This window comes from Canis lupus, chromosome 11 (assembly GCF_003254725.2).
Source record: "Canis lupus dingo isolate Sandy chromosome 11, ASM325472v2, whole genome shotgun sequence".
In the NCBI taxonomy this organism is placed as follows: Eukaryota; Metazoa; Chordata; class Mammalia; order Carnivora; family Canidae; genus Canis; species Canis lupus.
This window is the reverse complement of record NC_064253.1, coordinates 68,425,700-68,442,266: the sequence shown is the minus strand read 5'-3', so window position 1 is coordinate 68,442,266 and position 16,567 is coordinate 68,425,700. Positions and strand designations below refer to the sequence as shown.

Genomic DNA, 16,567 nt, shown 5'->3' with positions numbered 1-16,567 from the left:
GATGAGAAACACTCAAGTCCCAGTTAAGGAACAAGAGTTTTCTCCTGGGAAGGAGGAGGTAGAGACCTGGTAGGATGCACAGCTGAGAAGGATCATTCTAGCCACAGTCTGGATGGATTGTGAAGGTCAAGAATGGAAGCAGAGAGCATCTTCTAGCACCCAGGGGAGAAGTATGGTGACCTGGCCCAGAGACATAAACAAATGCCTGGCGAATATAATGGCTGGTTCCTGGTTACTTCTTGGTTATGGGAAGTGAGGAGGTGGAAGTCAAGAATGACTCTCAGAGACCTAACTTGGGTGATTGGGGTCACTGAGAAAGGGGACACAATGTGGAGCAGATTAGGGACAGCATGATTGTTTCAGTTCTGGTTGTACTGAGTATGGATTTTCCCACAAACCACTCTCTCTGCTGGTCTGGAGCTTAAAAGAAAGCCCCAGACAGATACCCAGGACAGTGTGGGATAAGGATGAGGTGATACTCTATGGAATGAGGTTTTCATCCACCCTGGGAGCACTATGCCACACCCAGGGCTACGGGGAAAGAACGAAAGAAATGTCAACAGTGTTCCTCAATATTGTCCAGTGCATTGTTTAGCATTGTTAAGCTAGAGAAGGACCTGGTGTACCGGGTGTCTCTACCTCATTTGGGCTTCCAACAACTTACAAGGTTGGTATTACCCTCAATTTAACAGTGCAGAAATGATGCTCAGGAGGACACGGTGCCACTTCATATTGTGGAATTGACATTCCAAACAAGCCTGCTGTTTCCAAGCCCTGTGTTCTTATTAAATAAACCACATAATTTGCTCTTAAAATACCACTGTGTATTTATAAATACACCTTTAAAATGGTGAGGCATTATAGGCTCTGATGTTGGGAAGACATGGGTTCAAATCCCAGCTTCATCATTTGCTAGTAGCTCGACACCCTCATCTGCAAAGCAGAAGACATTCATACCCATTTCACAAGGATATTGTGAAGATTCAGTAAGATTCTGATACAGAAATCTCTTAACATTGTGACTGGCATTAAAAAAAGTACTTGATAAATGCAATCAGCATTATTATGTTTAAGTCCTCTTAAGGCAATGCTTCTCACTCAGGGGGATTTTGCTCCCCCACCCCCAGGACATCTGGCAAAGTCTGGAAACATTTTGGGTTGTCACAACTTGGGGAAGAGGTGCTCCTGGCATCTAGTGGGTAGAGGCCAGGGCTGTTGCTGAACATTCTACAATGCACAGGGCAACAAAGAATTACCTGCCTATAATGTCAATAATGCTAAGGTTGAGAAATCCTGCTTTAATTTACCTAAACTGGGGTGGGATAAAATACATTTGATTATGAACGATCTAATCTAACTTACACATTTCAAAGAAGGAAAAATGGAAACCAGAAGGGGAAAGGGACTCCTGTCCTGAAGAGGGATTGGATGCAGAGGCAGAGGGCCCTGGAGATTGAAAGCTGGCTGTATAGAAGCTTCACCATGAGAATGTTTCCATACCTTTCCTGCCATCCTATTTTGGGGCAGTGTCTCAGGCAATTCCTTTCTAGCCTCTTCAAAAGGAGAAAAGATGGTCCAGTGGTGCTTTGGCTGAGGGTGTCCTGGATAAGTCACCCCGGTGGCCACATCTCAATCCAGCAGTGCCTGGCCCAATTAAAGGGAGAGATCAGGAATATCTGTTGCACGATGTGGCCAGAACTTTGTGAATCTTATGTCATTGACTCTGCACAACACGTGATCCTGTTGTAATCATCCCACTGGGGCTGGTGAGGACACTGAGACCCAAGGAGGCAACATGATTCACCCACAGTTACACAACTGAGGGATGCTGTGGGAACTGGCAGCTGGGCAGTGGGACCCCTAGGTACATACTGACCCATCTCTCAAGCCTGTCACCAGTGAGACCCTGGCCTGGGCCTCCAAACCCATCATCTCCTCCACATTTATGGGAAGCTGAGCTACTTCTTCCAAATACATGATTTGAGTGTCACTACAATCCCACTCAGCCAGAATCGCCAGAAAGCACATTTCACTGGAAGCACCCACTCTTTTGATACACAGACAAGAACCATCTTGGTGGGTTCTCAGTCCACTTTGTTTTTCCAGAGATCTGAGAGGGGGTGAAAAGATCCTGAGATCACAAAGCAAGGTTGTGGCTGGTCTCCTGACTCCTATCTGTTTCATATTTGGAAACAGAAAAGCAAAAGGAAAAATACCAACTCTGAAAGTTGCCTTCTCTGGAGTGGGCAGAGGCCCAACCCCTGGGCAGTTTCCTTCTGAGACAAAGATATTTGCATGAAGTGATTCCCCAAAAGATCTTGGAGAGTAGGTATTCTTGCCTCCTTCCTCTGTCAGCTAGAGCAAATGAGACTCTGGATTGTTAAAATAGCAACTTAAAAGGGGTAAGTAAAACTGTAGAATGAAAAAGAAAAGCTATTTGCAGATTCCAGGCCCAAACATCAGTTTCAATTCTGCAAATTTTCAAGCTGGGACCTAAAGATCCACTTTCCATTTTAAAGAAGTAAAGGGATACTTACTGGTTCTCCAATGTCCCTTTCACTGGGGACAGCTACCTCTCAGCAAGAATGATATTGATTCATTCCATTATTCCACAGTTCCCTTTAATCCCAAAGATATTGTGAGGCAATAAACAAAAGTACAACAATATGGGAGCAAGGAAGGGGAGGGAATCAAACTCACGGGCAAATGAGAGTCAGATAGGAAGATGAGCCAGCAATGAACAGTTCTTTTTTAATATTTTATTTAAATTCAATTTGCCAACATATAGTACAACACCCAGTGCCATCCCATCAAGTGCCCTCCTCAGTGCCCGTCACCCAGTTACCCCATCCCCCTCCCCTTCTGCAACCCTTTGTTTCCCAGAGTTAGGAGTCTCTCATGGTTTGTCTTCCTCTCTCATTTTTCCCCACTCACTTTTCTTCCTTTTCCTTATAATCCCTTTCACTATTTCTTATATTCTACATATGAGTGAAATTATATGATAATTGTCTTTCTCTGATTGACTTATTTCACTCAGCATAATACCCTCCAGGGTCCACCCCCACCTCAAAGCAAATGGTAGGTATTCATCCTTTCTGACGGCTGAGTAATATCCCGTTGTATATATACCACATCTTCTTTATCCATTCGTCTGTCGAAGAACATCGTGGCTCCTTCCACAGTTTGGCTATTGTGGACAAGTAATGAATAGTTCTTATAATGAGCTTCCTAGTAGCCAAGCCAATGACAAAAATCAGTCCATTACCAGGATCATAATGCCCAGTAAGAGAAAAATAAGATTAGTTGTTCAGGAGAAAAACAGATCTTTCCTGACATGACAAAAAAATAACATTTGTTGCTTAAGATGCTGAGATTTGGGGAGATTGTCTATTGCAACAAGTAGCATGAATTACTGACAAATCCCCCATCCCTCCATCACCACCGCCCGTCACCCCCTTCCCTTTGCAGGCACTCAGCTAAATTTTTTTTTTTTAAGGTCAGCTAAATGTTGAACGAGGGAATGAGCACCAACTCCTTGTCGGGCTCTCTGATTTCTAGGCAATGTCTTGTAATCTTACTATTCGGTCAGGAATGTTACACCTTTTATTCCTTTGACCAGAGTTTCTTGACCTTGGTCATACTGACATTTGAGCCTGGACAATTTTTTGTCATAGGGGGCTGTCCTGTTCATTGTAGGATGATTAGCAACATCCCTGGCACCCATGAGATGCCATTGGCACCGCCACCCCTGGTTGTGACAACCAAAACTGCCTCCAGCTATTGCCAAGTGTTCCCTAGTTGAGAATCACTACCCTAGACCTATGATCTAAAAGGATGAGTTACATATCCCTCTCTCCCAGCAACCCCTACCCTCCAACACATACACCACACATCCAACATACAGTGGAGGAAAATAGGGACAGGCCAGCCACAATCCACACACCTGCTTAGAAAGAATGAGGAATACACAAAGCGCTGGGCAGACTTCAGGAAGGCTCCTGCACTGGGTGAGGGACTATGAATCTCCTCTCAGGGCAGCTCATGCTTGTCCCTTGTTCTCATGACCCCTAAGGCACCCTTCGGGAGCCATGACCTTCCTTGGACACATATGAAGTGGGTATTTGATATTATGACGTGGGTATTTGATATAACCCCCACACCCGGGGCATAGTTTCCTTAGTCTACTTTCCATTCATGGGAGGTTGGCATCCCAGAGGTAGTTTTGAGCCACAAAGATTTCCTGGACCAGACTCATGGTGTCTCTCGGCATTATGTTTCACTCAATAACATAAGAGGTTTCTAATCTATTGGCAGTGACTATGGCTAAAGTTCTTTTTAGGATGTACTTCTGAAATCTGTCTTTTAACTTGATTTTCCACTTCCTTGCTTCTCTGTCTCTTAAGCTAATGGCAGCTACCAGGAGGCTATATAGAAAAATCAATGAAGAGGCTGCTCTTTTCATCTGATCTGTGCCCTGAGTCATTTTTCCAACTGAAAGGTTCTACGAGGCTTTTGCCACTTAAATCCTTTGTGAATTCCATCCCTTATTGTGTGGTATCTAATGCAGTATGCTATTTTAAATTCAAGGCCTCACATTTATGGACTCTCTCTATTCTTAACTTCTGTTTACAATCCACCTAATAGTTTCCTGAGCTCATCTCACACCTGTAATACTTTGCCAAATGCAGCCATGCTACCTACCATTCTCCTATTTTCCTGCCTCTTCCAAGTGGGGTGATGAGTTCCACGAGGATAGAGTCTACCTTTCAAGCCGTCCCAGGCAGCAACTGTGCAAATGCCTTTGCCACTCCCCACCCTGGCTTCCATGTTTTCAGTGCTAAGTTCAGCTTCCCATTACCTGTCCCCTGATCACTCAGCTAACATCATATATTTAATGTTTTTGTTTTGGAGCACTCTACTTTTGTCCCAATCTCTGCATCAAAATAGTGAACAGTAACTGTCCAAACAGACAAATCCTAAAATTTCAGTAGATCAACACCATAAACGTTTATTTCTCATGTATTCATCAGTAAAACTCTGGTGGAAAGATCAAATTGTTTCCTCTCCCTCTTTATCTTTTGCAGCCTTGGCAAACTTGGTGAACATATGTTCTATGTGATGTAGCTATAAGATAAGGAGAACCATTCATGGGTACAATCACCTGCTGCCCCCAGGAGCATCACTCCCCTCAAGTTTCTTGTCCAGTGGTGGCCCTCAAACACCCAAAGGAGTATCAATAAACTTGGGAGCCTCCACAAATCTTTATTTTTTTACTAGCTTAGTGAGAGAGCTGGAGACTGTAGTGGGAGAAAAGCCAGTTCTGGTGTCATTGTTCACAAATATATGCTGCCCCTTCTTGAGCGCAGAGTTCCCATCCCCACCTCTTGGACATAAGACTCTGGCCAATGCAACATGATTGAAGGTGACATGTATCACTTCTGGTAGAAGCTTTCGGGACCAACATGTGGAGACACACAATCCCTTTCTTCAACCATCGTGAGCAGCCAGTTTTAGCCGTGCTTACTCAGCTTGGGTCCTGGGGTGAATGGGAATCGAAGCAATGGTCCCAGCCTGCAATGAACATAAAGAGTAAATAACTTACAAAGAGTCTCTCTCTTTGGCCAAAAATCTACTCAGGCTTCTGTATACCCTCTTCTTAACTAGGCTCTGACTTTTGAGCTTTAGTGTTCATCTCTGCGCTACCCCATCTTAGCAAGAAACCTGCCAAGTCGGTTTAGCCAGAATCCTCCATCCTCCATATCTGATCACTCTTGATATCCAATCAGGCTCTTTATTCCCTACCACCGCCCAGGCCGCATCTGCTCACCCTGGCCTGCCTTCAGTAAGAATCCTGTTGAGTCAGTCTAGCCAAAAGTCCCCCTTATTCCTAATATTTCTCCTTAGTAATTTTCCATCCACTGATCTTCACCCCACTCCTTAGCTATAGATTTTCCACTGGCCCATACTGTCCTCGGAGCCAAGTGCAAAGTCTGCAAGACCCCATTGAAAGGATCCCTACACCCACTGTGATATCCCCCTTTTAATAAAGTCTGCCTTACTGGTCTTTAGCAAGTGTCCTGAAAAATTAACTCTTTAACAGTTAGGCTGTTAAAATTATGTTAAAAAAATAATAACACAAGGACTAAACCTTTGTTCCTGAGAGCCCCTAAAATCCTGGGATAATCTATTACTATGGCAGAACTTAGCCCATGCTGCCACTAAAAGCAGTGGAGGAACTACAGATGATCCTGACAAAGAGAGAACACAGTGGGAACACAGTCGTTGTCATCAACCACCTGAAGAGCTAAGTGAAAAAGCAGTACTAGCTTTGTTCATGTCTTGCTTCCAAACTGGAAGCCACAGGAAGGTAGCCCAGCCCAAGGAAGAATGTTCTGAGGGTCAGTATTGAGCAGTTGGTCATTGGATGTGACCGCAGAGGTGCAAGCAGGTGTCTGAGAGGGAAGAATGAAATGAGGGTTGATTACAGGGAAAGTCTATGCTGTAGGTGACCTTTTACTCTGGAGTTTCCACCTGCCAGTCAGGAAAACACAGAAACTTAGGACTGGCCAGTACCTCAGCCAAGCCAAAGAACACATCCTCCTGTGGAGGTCCAAAGTGCCCAGATGCAGTCCTTCCTTCTCAGGGGACTCACATGTATTTTCTCCATTAGCCTCAGCCATCCATTGAGTGTTTGTGTCACTGTCCCCCTTCCTCTCTTTGTCCTCATCTCTCTATCTGTCTCTTTATCTCACTGTCCTGGTTTCCATGAGCGCCTGGATCTTCAGGGTGTTATTCTCTGTATCTCTTTGTGTTTTTCCTTTATCTTTGTGTATTTCTGTCTCCAGCTCTGTCTCTCTGTGTCTATCCATTTCATTTCCTCTTTCTCCGCCTCCCCTATTTTCCTCTCCTGCATGCATTGCCTCCATCAATGTATCAATCAGATGTTTTAGATGAAAAATGGCCCCCATGAAACCAGTCCTCATCATAGTTGGCACTAAAACCATCTACTTGGCTCAGTCGCATCTTTAGTCTCTGATTATTTATTACCACTTCCTTTTCATCTTTAGAGTGGAGCGCCTCCCCTAACCAGGCATTACTCATCTCAAGTTCTCCAGCTGAAACTTATGTTCAATTTCTCTCATATAAAATCCAAAATATGATTTTAAAATCTGGCCCTGGTTCCAGGACAATGCCTTGCCCCCCTTCCCTGCCTGAGACCTCTGTCCAGTTCCAGAAACATTCCCCAGAAAGGCCATGACAAGGGTGTGGCCACTGTGAACTTTATTGGGTACAAAGGGTGGAGGTTTAAAGACTCCAAATAGAATGTCTCTGGCTAGGAACACCCACCCAGGCCTAGGAAGCTGCCCAGCCCTAGGCCTTGCCCTCATTTCTGCTCCTCTCCCCCACAAAGTCTCCTGGATGCCTTTGATGGCTCCTGCTCACACCCTGGCTCTTGCCCTGACCTCCACTGACCACACACTCTATGTGTGACATTGTGACAGGACAGCAGAGAAAACAGAGCACAGGCCCAGGAATATAAGGGTCTGGATTCAACTTCAGCTCTAGTTTATCCACTCACTTTTTAGGTAGCCCTAAGCACCTTGTATCACTCCTCTGTTGTTTGTTTCCTACTTTTAGAAATTGGAGTTATAATGCCTGCCTGCCACAGTTATATAAGAATCAAGTAAGACCATGTACAGAAAGCTCCTGATGCAGAGCTGGAATAAAGATGGTAACCACATAATATTTATTCCCATTCTATCTCTTCACATAAACCCCAGGTCCTTCCTCATCTTCCAGGCTGATTTGTAGCTAGTAGGCACAAGGATAGCAATATTGACTACTTGCCACCAGTCTACTCCAGTGTGTCAGTAGGCATGCAGTCAGTTGTTATTAACTTCGACTATCCCCACCTCACCACCACCACCCCACTTCCCACTCTCCATCCTCCCTTTTCCATCCATGAAACCCATTCAAACCCCAAATATATGCGCCCCCTCCTCTCTGAGCTTCCTGAACCCTCTTAACTAAGATAATCTGTCTCCCCTTTGAGTCCCACTCACTGGGCACCAACAACAAGGGGTGGTAAGTGCACAGTGTTCTCCCATTTATTTAGCATCCACTCTATTTCCTGAATTTGGGAGACGTAGCAACAAAAAAGACACAGCCTCTACCCTTCTGGTGTTTACAGGCTAGTGGGTAGGAGAGGTGTATAAATAAATCATGACAATGCAATGTGATAAGACTTCAGTAATTGAGGTGTGGGCTGAACACATGGAGAAGAGGGAGTGCTACCTTTGCCTGGGGCTGTCACTATGAATGTAACTTCATGCTTAGCCCTCTGCTCCTTTAGCTTAAGAACCACTCAACTCAGTTGAGCACTAAGAGCCAATACTATGTTCGAAATAAGGCTTGTCCTATACAACCATGGACAAAATAATAGGGGTCCTCTATCTCACATCTGGGTCAAATCTGTATCTCCAGTTTCTGGTTCAGTTGAGGCCACAGAGAAAGTACCTGAGGAACGAGGGAATGCCCACACTCACAGCCAAGCCTCACAACCTAGCAGCATTCTTGACTGAAACTGAGTAATAATGTGAAGGCTAGAGAAGGGAGAAACAGTGCAAGATATGGTCTGGTTGTTTGGCCTGGCCAAGACTTCTCAGGTTCCCTTCCTCCCTTTTGCGTGCTCCAAACCTATAGGCACTCTGTCGCTGCCTGGTACACTCCCTCGCTTCATTCCTAGACCTTTGCCAATCCTCGGTCCAGCTGAGCACTATTCTCCTAGCTGCAATACATCATCTATCCAGAGACAGGTCTCCTCCTATAGTCTTGCTGTAAACAAATAATCAAAAGTACACAATTTATATTCAGGCTCTTTTAAGGGAATACTTATGAACCTAATAATGGAGCCTCGTTCAAGATGTTTATCTTGCAATACTGGCTGCCTGGACCAGAATCAAGAACTAAAAAAAACAAATAAATAAAACTTTCCTCTGTGAGACAGACAAAACAGACACCCTGGAATCTATGTACTAATACTCATGCATATGATTTTTCAGATAGTCTTATCAGGACCACACTGAGTGTTATTTTTGTCTAGTTTTAGATCTCAGAAGGATAGAATTGGAACTGTCATAATCCCTGGATCATGGTACTACTGTCATCATGGCCCATGCTTGGACTGTTAATTAGTTATTTAGCCAGTTAATTAGTTATGACATTTATAAATACCTATGAACCTAGACATAAAATAAAGCAAGTTAATTAGTTATGACATTATATTCCCCAAATGAATGATATTATAAATACAAACCTATGACATAAAATGAAAGCCAGGATATTGAGGGATATCAGATGATACCCCCTTGAAGCCCCTTGCAACCACCACTAAACTGCCCCAGCTCAGGGTATCCATCCTCCTGAGCCCTGTGTTTAGCCGTGTTTACTCTCCTTTTTAATTTGTTGTATTTATATGTATTTGTGTGTGTGCATGATTTTTAATTTTATATAAACTTTGCTTGTATAAATCTTTGGGAACTTACTTTTCCACTTTATATTGTTTTGCTAAGAATCATCCCCATTGAGGCATGTTACATTTTTCCTTCACATGGATGACTGTACAGCACTGCACAAACTGTATTCACCACCCTTCCTGGTGAAAAGCACCAGGTGTGCATCTAGCTTTTTGCTACCATGGCAACTGCTGTAATGAAGGTCCTTGTAGTCACCTCTTGCTGAATGTTGTAAGAGATCCTCTTAGGCATGTGCTTAGGAGTGGACAAGCTGGCTTTAACCTGTGTGAGAATCTTGGTGAATCTAAAGGGCGGCTAGATCCAAGCAAAGCAGAAAGGAAGAGAACAAATAGGAAAAAAAGGAAAAGAAGAGAAGATTCTAAAAGTCTAATCTGAGGGCATGCTTAGCATACAAGCAACATTATCCTTTGTGATTCATTCAATGGCTGCAAAGGACCCAAGCTCAGACTATATGATGTTCATGGTGGAAACCAGAATTATCCAGACAAGGTTAAATCTGCTGTCATAGCCCACTTAATAATGTAAATGATGTTGTTGTTTTGGGAAAATACCCAATCCTGGCAGAGATGGGGTGATGGGTGGTCCCACCTCTACATAGGTAAGGCATCAAACATGTTCATAGCCTCTGTCCTAGAGATGCCCCTCCTGGGCTCCATGCAAGACCCAAAACACAACAACAAAAGAACTACGTTTTATCTATAAATTAGTAAGAAACAATACAAAAGCACTTTAAGTGGAAGTTGTTGAAATGAACAATTGAGAGAAGGTCTACATAGCCCTGAAAAACTTTATTCCTGGAATGCTGCTATTCAGTGAGATCCACAAAAATCAAAATGGGATATGCAAGGCAATCCTTTTTTAAAAAAACAAGAAAGAAAAGCATAGAAAATTAAATTGCAGAGATATACTCTTAAAGGTCAATACCAATTTCTAGATGGTATGTGTAGACCAGAGCTCAGAAAACTACTGCCCACAGGTTAAGTCTAGCCAGCCCTGGTTTTGTATGGTCTGCACACTAAGAGTGGTTTCCAGATTGTATAAACACCTATATGATATTGTCCTTTTTGCTCATTGGCCCACAAATTCTAAAATACTTACCATCTGACCCTTTGGCAGAAAAAGTCTGCCATTCCCCAGTTTAGGGACTATGATAATTGTTTTCCTCCCACCCACCCCCACCTTTTTTTTTTTTTTTTTTTTGGTTCCTAGAGTCAAAATATGTTACTTTTATAATCAAATTTAAAAAAAAACTGTTTTAAAGTTGTAAATTATGTTTTAGAAAGGTTTCCATTCAAAATGTTTGAATTTTTAGGTTGCCCCTTAGAAGGCTTGTATCAGCCATTGAAAAAGTCTTTCATCAAATAGCTCATCTGCCAAGAGAACCAGAAAGGGGAGGCCCTGCCACCATCTACATCATTCCAGGAAGGTGGAACTGTGCCCTAGATTAGCACTCTTGCAGGAAGCATGTGGATATTGCATAAGTCAAAAAGACGCTTGGATGTCCAGAAGTCATTACTGAAAAAAATAACCATTTTTCCCAATTTGGGAAGCAACAGGGAAAACGTCTGTCTCCCCATCCAGCTGCCCATGCTAATTATTCATTGCACATCCTGGGAAAATTGCCATGGTACAGTCTGGAAAGAGGGTTACTCAACAAACAAAGATATGTAGAGATAGGTAGGAGGAACAACTAGTGAATAGAGAAGCATAGAGACCCTGAAAATTAATGCCAGATGTATCCTCAGTAATCACAAAGTTCAGCTCCCTGGTCCCATTTTAGAGATGGAGAGAATGCGGTCTAAATATAGAAATGATTTAGAGTCATTTCTGTCTCAGGGAGATCAAGACCTGTAAAAGACATCAACTCTAACAATCTCTCCAGTCGTTGAATATCCCACGTGTACTCATGGGACAGACAGCTCCCACCTTTGGAAAAAGCATGGTAAATCATTGAACAGCATTGGCATAATCTTAAAATTGAGCTGAATTGTGCTTCTCAGCACCTTTCACTCATGAGCCTATTTCAACCCTCTGGATGCCATGCAATCCAAAATCCAAAAAGCCCTAAAAATGTGAAAGCTGTTATAATACACAGGTCAGCTAAGTTGAAAGGGTGCACACATGTTTGTGCATATGGTCCTTACCTGTCCCACTTAGCATGAGTGTATTAGGCTGCAGAAATATTTCTGTGTTTGATGATAGGACACTGTTTCAAACCCCACTAAGAGTATTATGTGATATAAGGCATGTGGAGGGGATTGTTAAGGTGAACCATGTGAAATTATTATTATTATAGGTCAAAAATAGTCAGATGATATCATGTAGCTCAACTTAATACCAAAACCTGGCACCAAAGATTTTGAATTAAGAAATTAAGGACCTATAGTCAAGAGAAGCATCCACTTTAGAGCACTATATGATAGGTGCTGTGCCAAGCAAGATTCTCACATTTTTAATCTTGCACCCAAGCCTATGCCTGGGACCCCCAGACTCATCATCCACTGCCTCCTTGTAATGTCACCTCTACTTGGTTGTCTAAAAGTTACCTTCAGTAGTGCACATCTTGATCTGAGCTCTCAAGCTTCCTTCGCTGTTTCCGCTAATGGCATCTCAATCCTTCCAAGGTTCCAACCAAGAACCTTGAACTCAGACTTTTCTCTTCTCTCTCACCCTACATCCAGCTGGATAAGGAGTTACGTCCACTCTACATCAAAATATGATCCGGAACCTACCATTTCTTGTGACCCTGACTGTCACTGCCCTGTCCAAGTCACCATCTTGCCTTTCCTGGATAATTGCAGTAGTTTCCAAACTGGTTTCCCTGATTCCACCCTTCTTTCGGGCTACTCTCAACATAGCAGCCAGGATAATCCTTATGAAGCAAAATCAGAACCTGCCACTCCTCTGCCCTACATATTCGAGAACCTCCCCACCACACTGAATGGGAAGTCAAGTCCTACCCATGCCCAGAAGCCCTGCTTCTGATACTGCTCTGACCTCATTGCTCCCGTCTCCTCCTCACTCACTGCACCAGCCTTCCTGGCCACCCCAATACTTCTGGAACACAGCTGCTTCAAAGCCAGGAGCAGTTTGCTACCAGACACCATGGCTTGCCTTACCTGAGGTCTTCATGCAAGCATCTCCTCTCAGCAAGGGTGAGCTTGTCTGACCACCCTATGTTAAAATGTAACTAAAGTACCTGCCCATCTCCCTATACACTTTACTTATTTTATTTACTGGCCATCTCAATCCACTAGAATATAAGCTTCATGACAATACGGATTGCTCTCTGTTCTTATCATTGCTTTCTTCCCAGTACCTAGAACACTACCTTGCACACAGTTGGCACTCAAATTAATAACTCATCATTTATCTGTAGCTATTTGCTTTCTGCCTTGGAATCCACTGAGTAGCAAGAAGGAAGTGAGAAGTAACTTTTAGGAGCCAAAATAGATGTTTGCATCACCAGAGTTTACAGATGGCAAGTAAGTGCCTGAAAAAAAGTTCAACATTGTTAGCCATTAGGGAAATGCAAATTGAAGCTGCAGTGCGCTATCACCATACACCTAACAGAAGGACTAAAATGAGAGGTAATGATAACACCAAATGCAAGAAGGGGGATACAGAGAGGATGTTGGCTCTTTCACACATTGTGAGTGGGAAATAAATTGATACCACCACTTTAGAAAAAGCAGTATGCCAGTTACCTACAAAACTAAGCAGGTGCCTACCATTATGACCCAGCAATTTCACTCTGGGCATTTACACCAGAAATGAAATTAAGGCATGTTCACACAAAAACCTGTGCACCAATACGCATGGCAGCTTTATTCATAATAAGTCAATCCTGGAAATAACCCAGGTGTCCTTCAATGAGTGACTGGTTACACAAGCTATGCTACATTAATGCCATGGAATACCACTCAGCAATCAAAAGAAATGAACTATTGACCACGTAATAATCTGGATGGACCTCAAAGAAATTATGCTGAGTGAAAACAAAAAGTCAATTCAGAAGGGTACAGACTACATGATTCCATTTATATAACATTTGTGAAATAACATGATCATTGAGTTGGAAGGCAAACTGGAGGATGCCAAAGGGTAAGGGCAGAAGGGAAGGCAGTGGCTATGAACTATAGCATGAGGGATCCTTGACATGGAGCTTTTCTGTGTCTGACTGTGGTGGATGGTCACACACATCTGCATATGTGACAAATTGCGCAGAACTAAATATGTATACACAAATGAGTGCATTTAAAACTGATAGAATCTGAATGTCAATGGCAGTTTCCTGGTTGTGATGTTATGATCTCGTTATGCAAGATGTTGCCTTTGGGGAAAACTGAGTGAAGGGTATACAGGATCTCCCTGTCTTGTTTCTTACAACTACATGTAAATCTATATCTACAGCTATCTCAAGTAGATGCCCATAGGTCCATGCCCTAAAACTCTTATTCTCTTCTCATAGGACATTCCCCAGGCACAAACCCAGAATCCATTGACCTTTACTTTAAACAGAAGTACAACAAGGCTGTTACCAGGTTTTGTAGATAGTCGGGTACATTAAAATGAGGAGCGTCTGTTAGAGTTCTCGAGGTCACACAATCGAAGGACTAAATCCCAAATATCCATATCCCCAGTCTGGTGTCTTTAGTGTTCTCCCATCTGTTGAGGTCTTCTTATATTTTGCATGATAATACGCACTTCTTCATGTGAACCCATATATCTAACACTTTTAAGACCTGGTTCCTCTGAGGTGGGCACTTGACGGGATGAGCACTGGGTGTTATTCTATATGTTGGCAAATTGAACACCAATAAAAAATAAATTTACATAAAAAAGACCTGGTTTGATTAGGTATACCAACTTTCTAAAAAAGAAACACAAGAATAAGAACACATTTGTAAACTCCTTCAAGATGATTCAATATTAAGTGTGAGTGTGTGTTCAGAAGTTACAATGGCAAAGATTTAGGCTAGTCTTAAAGAAAAGATTCTTACTAGGTTTGTTAAACCAAGAATGGGCAACCAAGGGACATAAACATCATCCTTTGCCAGATTCTTTGGAAAGATGTTAGATGTTTACTTCAACAGATGTCTATTAAGACCATCAGTACATTAGGAGCTACAACCATAGGGAAGGGATAGGAGTTAGCACTTGCCCTCCTACATCTGATGATTTAATGGAAATGATGGAAAAGAAGTCAGTCACAGTCTTGTATGAAATATTTGATGATAGAGGAAGAATAGGAAGCTGTAAGAACAAAGAAGATGAGCATCCCACCCAATCTTGGAAGCAGATGATGGAGGAAAGATTTTAATACAAAGTTTTAAAATAGGGGAGCATGGTGATACGAAGTGGAAAGACTAGAAGATGTCACAGTGGAGGGAGCAGAATGTGCAACAATGCAGCTAATTCATAATACATTTGGGAGAACTGCAGCTTGGGAAAGTAGCAAGAGATCATGCTGGACACTGCAGGGTGGTGTGGACAGGGACCAGGTCATGAAACACCTTTCCAAGTAGCCCACAAGGTCCAGGCTGTGAAATAAGGAGTAGCAACTGAATGGAGGTGCTAATCAGACTGGTTTCCCCCACATGCCACAGGATGTCCTTAAGGTTTCCTATTTCTCTTACCCATCTTTTTTTTTTATTGGAGTTCAATCTGCCAACATACAGCATAACACCCAGTGCTCATCCCACCAAGTGCCCCCCTCAGTGTCCGTCACCCAGTCACCCAAACCCCCCGCCCACCTCCCTTTCCACCACCCCTTGTTCATTTCCCAGAGTGAGGTGTCTCTCATGTTTTGTCACCCTCATTGTTATTTTCACTCATTTTCTCTCCTTTCCCTTTATTCCCTTTCATTAATTTTTATATTCCCCAAATGAATGAGACTTATTTCACTCAGCATAATACCCTCCAGTTCCATCCACGTCAAAGTAAATGGTGTCTTACCCATCTTTTTTCAGGGTCCTCTGCTCTTCTCCAACATCACCCCCTGTAAGCTTCAAGGCCTAGTTCCAACATCACCTCTTTCTCCAGGAAGCTTCCCCAACCCTTAACTGGAAAGAATGGCCTCTTCCTGGGCACATCATGTGTGATATCCGTGTACGTGCATAATACAGCAGCACGTGCAATGTAGTACAGTGGTTATGACATTCCAGAGCCAGCGACCTGAGTCCAATCCCATGCTTCCATGTCTTTATCTGCCAAGTGGGAATAATAACATACTACATCAAAAGATTATCTCAGGATTGAATAATTTCACTGATACATTTAACTCCCTTAGAATAGTGACTAGCACCAAAGAAATGTTTAATAGATGTGGCCCCATACACACCCAACTGTGGGCAAGGCCTATCACTCGTGTTCAATCAACTTGGAACTAATCAGAGAGGAAAAGTCAATGTTCTCTCCTCCTCATGGACAGTCACCTCTATGACCTCATGCTCTTTGCTTAGACAACTGGTCAACGCAGGCTAGCTATGCACTCTCCTTTCATAAGTGGATGTGTAGTAGAAGCAAGAATCCCAAATAGTGATTTAGAGGAACTAGACCATCTTCCTGGCTCCTCTGTCTCAATCCCTGGATGACCTAAGACAAGTGCCTTCGTTTTCCAGAACTTCTGTATTCCTGGCTGCACAAAAGACAATGAGCTCCTATGAAGCCCCAAAAGACAGAAAGCTTGGCAGCATTTTGCAAAGTGGTGATGCAAACATGAATTTCTATTTCCCAGTCTGCTAGCCATACCACACACCTCCCCATCCTTCACTTTCACTTCCAGAAGCATCACACTCACCAGACTGGCTTGGCTGGCAGGCTGCCAGGGCAGGGACAGCTATATTTTAATTCACCCTGCCCACTGACTTGATGGATTCTTTTTCTCCTCCTCCAGGGACTTTCCTAACTTCCTTCTGTAAACGAAGGAAGGAGCACATGAGCACACTGTATATAAATATGCTTGGGAAAGCTTTCTTCTTCTTCTTTTTTTTTAAACCGAACTTGGTTTCTGTTGTAGGCGGTGCATT

General features: G+C 43.0%; 1 long non-coding RNA gene across 4 annotated transcripts in view; it reads right to left on the bottom strand.

Moving 5' to 3' along the window:
- Positions 1-5,242: 5,242 nt before the first annotated feature.
- The window catches only part of LOC112650584 (uncharacterized), a 106,222-nt gene continuing 94,897 nt past the window's right edge, over positions 5,243-16,567 (bottom strand). For 2 of the 4 annotated variants that reach the window (XR_003130291.3, XR_003130292.3), the window contains 3 exons: positions 16,339-16,453; positions 15,495-15,745; positions 5,243-5,571 (listed from right to left, as the gene is read on the bottom strand). This is a non-coding gene — a long non-coding RNA (uncharacterized LOC112650584). The remainder of the gene's footprint in view (positions 5,572-15,494; positions 15,746-16,338; positions 16,454-16,567) is intronic. The other 2 variants (XR_003130293.3, XR_003130295.3) reach the window with 1 other exon arrangement.